This window comes from Phalacrocorax carbo, chromosome 5 (genome assembly GCF_963921805.1).
Source record: "Phalacrocorax carbo chromosome 5, bPhaCar2.1, whole genome shotgun sequence".
Taxonomy (NCBI): Eukaryota; Metazoa; Chordata; class Aves; order Suliformes; family Phalacrocoracidae; genus Phalacrocorax; species Phalacrocorax carbo.
The window spans coordinates 16,826,581-16,833,457 of record NC_087517.1 but is presented as its reverse complement, the minus strand read 5'-3'; positions in this window follow the sequence as shown (position 1 = coordinate 16,833,457).

Here is a 6,877-nt window from a genome sequence, read left to right as displayed (position 1 = left end):
TTTAGGACAGCGCTCTGGTTCTTATTCAGTAAATCTTGCCTATGATGACTCATGATCTCACTCTTCTAAGTAATGGGTCTGTGTGGGATGCAGGTTTTTCAGCGTCAAGCAAAGCACAATAATTTTATGAGGTAAGAATAACTTCCTGCTTCAGTGATAGTGTGTTGGTTTCAGATTTCAGATTTAATTGCTGCAATATGACTACTGCAGTATTTATGCGTGCTAGTACTCCAGACGGTAGCTGCGAGTGGCAGACTGGTATGTATGTAGTCACTACAAACAGTTGCTGCTGCGCATGGTGGCTTCTGTACTGGAATATGGTCAGTCAGTTCTGCGTTCCAGGGAGGGGCAGTCGCTGAGAAACGCTGCTGGTTCCTGGGGCTTTTCTCATACTGGCCCCTCACTACTCTGACAGTCTGGCAGTGCTCGATGGTACGGCTCCTCACCCAGCGGTCGCAGGAGGCTGCTCCAGAACTGGTCTGTAATCCCAGCCCTCCAGGAAACTAAATTGTCCTGTTCAGCCACAAAACTCAGCACTCCATTTTGTCAGGTGGGTGTGTTTATTTGAAGCAGTACTGTAGACGGCAGCCGTAACACTTCACCGTGACCAGACAGTGCACGGCGGGCTCTCGCTGCTCTGTAGCCTGAAGCCAAAGAATCTGGGCCGCAGCTCTCTAGGAGTGAGTCAGGTCCTCACGGGCTTCGTCAGGCACTCTGGCTGGCCAGTGCTTCTCTTGCACAAGTGGGTGGCGAGGTCCCTTGCTACACAGGCTGTGGAAACAACGCAGCTCAGAGCTCTATGTTTGCCTTGAAAATGGTGCACGTGAAGAAACTCCTGCTTTCTGCCTTGGCATCGCCACATACGTACCCTCCTGAGGTCCTGCCTTTATCCCTGCGGGAGTATGCTTGCACAAGGCCACGTGTTCCCTAGCAGCAGCAAGCTGCGGTACGGTTCATGGATCCAGATGACTTGCAAATTAACACTGATAGCTACACGATCACCCAGAAAAGATTTGTTTGCTGTAGGACTCTTGCTAAACTGGGGGCAAAATAACATAGATTGGTGGGACAAAACTGTGTTTCAGACCATGAGCGATAGCAGAGGCAGGTGAACATTGGGGTAAGTGCATTATTTCTCACAAGTCTGTGGACAGAGGAGGTGCAGTTTTCTTGGATGTAATTCAGGTTTCCTTGCTGAAATAAAAGCTGCTAATCTGTTCCCTGGCCACTTCCTTAATTAGGCTGAGTTCCGTCCGGAGGAAACTTAATCTTCTTGAAGAATTGCCATTTTTAATAGTTATTTTCTTTGTGGTTCTGATGGGCTACAATACTGAAACTTGTGTTTATGTGCTTTTTGTCCTTGTGGCGAACAAACAAGGGTCTGTGAAGGGATTAACACTTGAAGGATAATGTTGTTATGCGTTAAGATGGCCTTTGAGACTAAAAGGGCACAGTGACATTGGGGTGGCAATTTCTGCAGCATTACAGCTCAGCAAAGCGTGAAACTGTACCCAGTTTCTGTTTCTCTGGTTCTTTATGCCCTCCCAATGGTCATAATTTTCAGTAGTTTGAGGACAGTCAGAAACAGCAAAAATCATGACTAACTGGATGGCCTTTTGAGCAAAGAGATATTTCAAATTACACTGAAAATTTTTGCTTACATTTCTCACATTTCAATACTGTTTTTCAGCTTTTCTTTCTTGCAAATGTTCTGAAGAGCCTATCTGTACAGTCTTAGCTGAAGGTGTTACTTGGGCAAAGTTAAATGGCTCTGACCAAATCTCTTTTACGTCCATAAACTACACTTGTAGATGCATTAGCTCTTTAACCAGTCAGGTAAAACATACAGTACAATACTTACTATACTGTATGTCATAAAATAATGTTCAAATAATTACAAGCCAGATATTACCACGGCTGTTAAAAAGTGAGACTAATTCTATGAAAACGGAATTCCTGGTAAGATCATAATGTAACCATTGACTCTGAATAACGATGTATTAGGACAGAAAGAAAGCTTCAAATGAACCGTGTCAGAGTTCATGCAAAGAGGAAGGCAAGTTTAGACTGGGCTTAGAAATGAAGGTAACAAAGCACAACTAATTTGACCCCACTAGGGGGTCCAGACTGAGAGAACAGTGTGACTGTGGATTTGGAGACAAGTTAGCAACCAAAAATAATACATAATCTAAATTATCAATAGTTAAGTTTAGCTTATACTGTGATCCTGTTGCATACCAGAAGTTGACTAAAGTCAAAGCACTTCTGCTGTCAAGAGGCACGTGCTCCAGCTTGTTTGAAGTAACAAAAGTCCAAACTGACTAGTTACATAAAACAATTTTTCAAACTCATCAGATGAACAGGCTAGGACAAACGTCATTGTTTAAAGAAGTGTGAGTGTGTTTTTGATTCACTGTTAAGACATCTGATAAATATACATGCTTGAAGAGTGTAGAAGTAGGAGAAAATATTTATCTTCCAAGTCACATACATGTATTTTGGTTGGCGAGTGCTGATGGTGTAACTTCTCCCTTCTTTATATGTTGGTGGGTTTAGGTGGATTGGAAGGAGGTTTTATATCATGGCTGCTACACTCACCATTATTCCTGGGAATTCTGTGGCAATACTACTGGTCTTCTGTTACCTGAAACAAGCCTGAAGTCTGTGATCATATTTGGGAGGAAAATGGCATCAGGCAACGCTGATCCCTCCACTCGTTTAGGTTACACCCTAAACCTTTCACTATGTAAAACCCTCTTTTAGTCGGTTTCTTTCCTTCACTCTTCCTTTCTCCTTTTCAAGTCTACTCTGGGAAACTGTTCTTTCAGTTCCATCTATCTCTTGTAGCATAAATTTTGGGTTTTACTCATAATGTTGATTATTTAACAAGCTGCAGTTTGCATGTCTGACCTCCAACTCAGATTCTGCAGTAGTAAGAATGCTAAGTGTGTCAGTAAAGCAGCAGCCTTAGTGGCACATACATATATTAATAACTCTAATTTGATAGTCAAACAGAACCACACAATTATGATCTGGCACAGCAGAGAAGCAAGTAGTTTAATTACACGTTCCACATTGTGGTAGCCCACATGTATTCATTCAAATTCAGAAATATTCCCTTCCTGTATTTGGCTATTTAACCACCATGCACTTTGGCCGTTGTTGTCTGGAGTATTCTTTTTCTGTAGTTTACCTAGGAAAACCAACTTGTATCTGCACTGATGGGGTTACATTAATATCATTGATAATTATTGTATAGCAGTGGTGTAATAGTGTACCTAAGCCTGCATCTATTAGCGGCCCTGCATTTCTCCTCCACCTAAAAAACCTCCTAGAAGTATCATTTATAATTTTTTTATCATTAAAGCAGGGTTATTTGATAACCTGTTTTGTGACCCTTCTGTCATCTGTTGTTCACTTATGACAAACTACAGTACCTTTAGGCAAACTAAAGTACAGGCCTTTTAGGCCCACCGGTCCTCAGACCTGCTACTGCCCTACCACCTGCACTGCCTAAAAACTGTGTTTCTGTGGGTGTCGATCCACTCGTACCTCCTTTTGTACAAGGAAGGCGCGCTTGATATAGATTTGCAGAATGGCATCCTTATTCTCCTTTAAATCCTTCTTCTGTTATGTCCAAGAAATTTGGTCATTTTCATTGTTAATACATTTCTACTTTGTGCTTTATTCATTTTTTTGTTACGCTTGCCGGTGCCTCCAACCTACTCTGGAAATTCTTCAGGATGGGGTGGTTTTGGTTTTGTTTCTACAACACTGATGGCACTTCTAATAAAAAATACATTATAGCAAGTAGCAATGGAGGTGTCCCGTAGGTGCTCCCTGGTTAGGACTCTTCTCAAACGGCCCATACATTCCACCTTTTCTTTAAAAGCAGACAGACGGTAAGTATAAAATCTTATTCAAAGTTAATTATGTACTTCGAGGTTTTCTTGTAATCTTTTTTCTTTTTTTTACCTTAATAAATATTTGCATGTGAATAATGGCAGAAACTGTCTAAGACTTTCCATTGTTGAGTGCTACCTTAACAACAGCCACATGTCTATCTAGACAGCAGAGACAGCATCAAATTCCTCAGGAGACTTAGCACAGTGGATAGCTAGAATTTTTTCCTGAAATTGTCTTTGCTGGGATTGTAGAAGCTGCTCTAATAAACTCGATACCTGGTAATCATAGAATGCTTGACTAATATTAAAGATGTGCTGAGGATTGCCAATAATGAGATCTGAGGGTCTGCAGCTGTTTTCCATGCCACACCTAGTGAGATAAGTAAAGAGAGAATATATATAAATGCACACCAGTAGCTGTTACATTGGAGGATTCGTTAGTGAACAAGGTAACTATTTAAGAACAGCTTGGCAAGGTAGAAATTATGTAATGAACAATCCTGCAGAGACACTACAGATATGAAGGAGCGTGGCTGCATTGGCTGTAATTAAAGACAAGACAGCTCTACTTTATAATATTAAACCCATAATAGAGCACTCTCTGCCCTGCATGGCTGCCTTGCACACTGTACACAAGTTCTGTGCTTTAGTGTCTCCTGAAGCGAATGGCGTATGGATGGTTAGCTCTGTCTTCAGCTCCGTTTTACTGAACGTGCATGGTCTCTGATTGCTCACCTGTTTATTTTAAATGGAATCTGTGTTTCAGGCCATTTCAGTGCAAGCAAAAAAAAACCCTAATGACGAGGAAACTGCCTAGAAGACTGAGTAGAAGTGGGGTTGTACAACACAGTTCCTATGCTGGGACTACTCCAGAAATTCCTCAGAGGGAATACAGGTGCTGTTCTAGTGAAGTACTTACACAACAAAACTTCTGAAACTCTTTTTCAAGGAGCTTAGCTAGAAACGCTCTCTCCTGCAATGATTGTTATGGAAAAGAGGTAATGGTCGGGAAAAAAGTGTCCAAAAATGGAATTAACTGCAAAAATGTACAACCAGAGACAGCTACTGCTATTTGCAAAACTGCGCCCTTTACAGCATAATGCATCTAAATTTATCTCATATTAATAGAGGCAAGTGGAGATGCCTTACACTGTCTTAATGGTGTACGACTTTAAAATGATAATAAATATATACCTACCTTACTGATAGCTGTGAACAGCAGTTTTTAGGAAGGGTGCCTATATTCCCTCAGGCAACCTAGAAATTAGAATATATATATAATTTTTTAAAGCTGGAAAACTACTGCATAAATTTTTAAAAAAATTCACATTATTAGTACTGAGAGAAAGAATTTATTTTTAAATTCTGATATAATCTTTAATATGTATAGCTAAGGGATTTTATTGGTGTTCATTACGAAGTGAATTCATATTCCTTCCTTTCTATTTGTTGACTTACAATCAAGGGACGTCTGTTGTTCAATAGCTGTACATTTTTGTGGTTGTTGTCCTTAGAATATGGCAAACGTAATTTACATAGTGCGGGTAATCTAGATAGTTTGGATTGATCTTTGCATCTGCTAGAACTTGTGTCCATCTGTCCTGTTGAATAAAGAAATGTTCTGTTCTTAAGTCCTCCTGCAGACATCTCACGGTGCACCTACTTGCTCTGGGAGATATTCCTTGTTCGTGTCCTCCACTGTCCGCAAGACGTGGAATTAGCCTTTCATTTACTTATATAGACAAACTTGTTTTGAATTTCACACTCACCAGCTGGTTTTAATATTTCTCCCTGTAAGTGTTTATTCTCTGAGTAACCGTGTCTCTCAAGGCATCTTTAGATAAATATTAAAGAAATAACATAGCTACGCCATGTAGAAATGTAGGAGGAAGAGGGAAACTCCAGAGGCAACCTAGACCATGATATACCCAGATGTGCCCAACAGATGTTTCTCAAACCTGTTCTTACAAAGTTCAATGACAGCAACTACATAACCTCCTGAGATGCCTTGGCTATCTGAAATATCTAAGAGACATCCCGAAAATAGCTGCATTAGCTGGAAAAATCTAACTAAGAAACCTGTAGCTGCGAACTAAGGCCATTATCTTCTGTCTTCTCTCTGACACGCATCTCTTTTTACCAAAAGATGTACACACCTGTTGGCTGTTGTCATGCTTCTGGTAGTCATCCTTCCCAGATGAAATAATTCTCTCAATCTCCTCCTTATGTCATTTTAAAAAGTCTTCTATTTTCTTCTATTGCTGTTCTTTGGACCTTTTCAAATTTGATGAAGCCCATTTTTTTAAAGAGATTGTTTTAGCTTAAACCAATACATATTTTATGGATTGAAGACTCTTTACCATTTGCCTTTTATTCCTGTAGTATTTACTGCTGTATTTACAAAGACTGATGCACATACCTAATTTCAGCGGTATATTTATTTCAATTGAGTTATCCATTGTTAAATTAGAGATGTACATAAACCTTAATTGTGGTCTCAACAATATGAATGTAGAAAAATAAACAGAAGGAAACCAATGGCAAATAACTTTGAAGCTTACTAAACTTAGTTTTCCAGCAGTTTATTCATAACTAAGTTCTGGAAATGTGGCTCTTCCATGAGAATTTCCTTTGTCTTCAAGTTTTACCTGAGCTTCTGATCCAGTTGAAACAAAAGTGGTCGCTTCCACATAATTTCTGAAACTAATCAACATTTTACAGATTATCTCTAACACCTTTGGAATTATACAGAGATAGGTATGAAAACAGCACAAACACTTTTGAAATCGTGCAAAACAAACTGACACACAGGTTGGAACTCAAGTTCTCTGTGTGTGATTGTAGATCTATGCAGCAGAATTGCAGAAAAAACTCAGGTGGAACACTCTACAGTCACAGGGCACTAAATATTATCTACAAAGCTGACACAAGCTGCTTATGGAGTATATCCTGTCCAAAAAGATAAATCATTC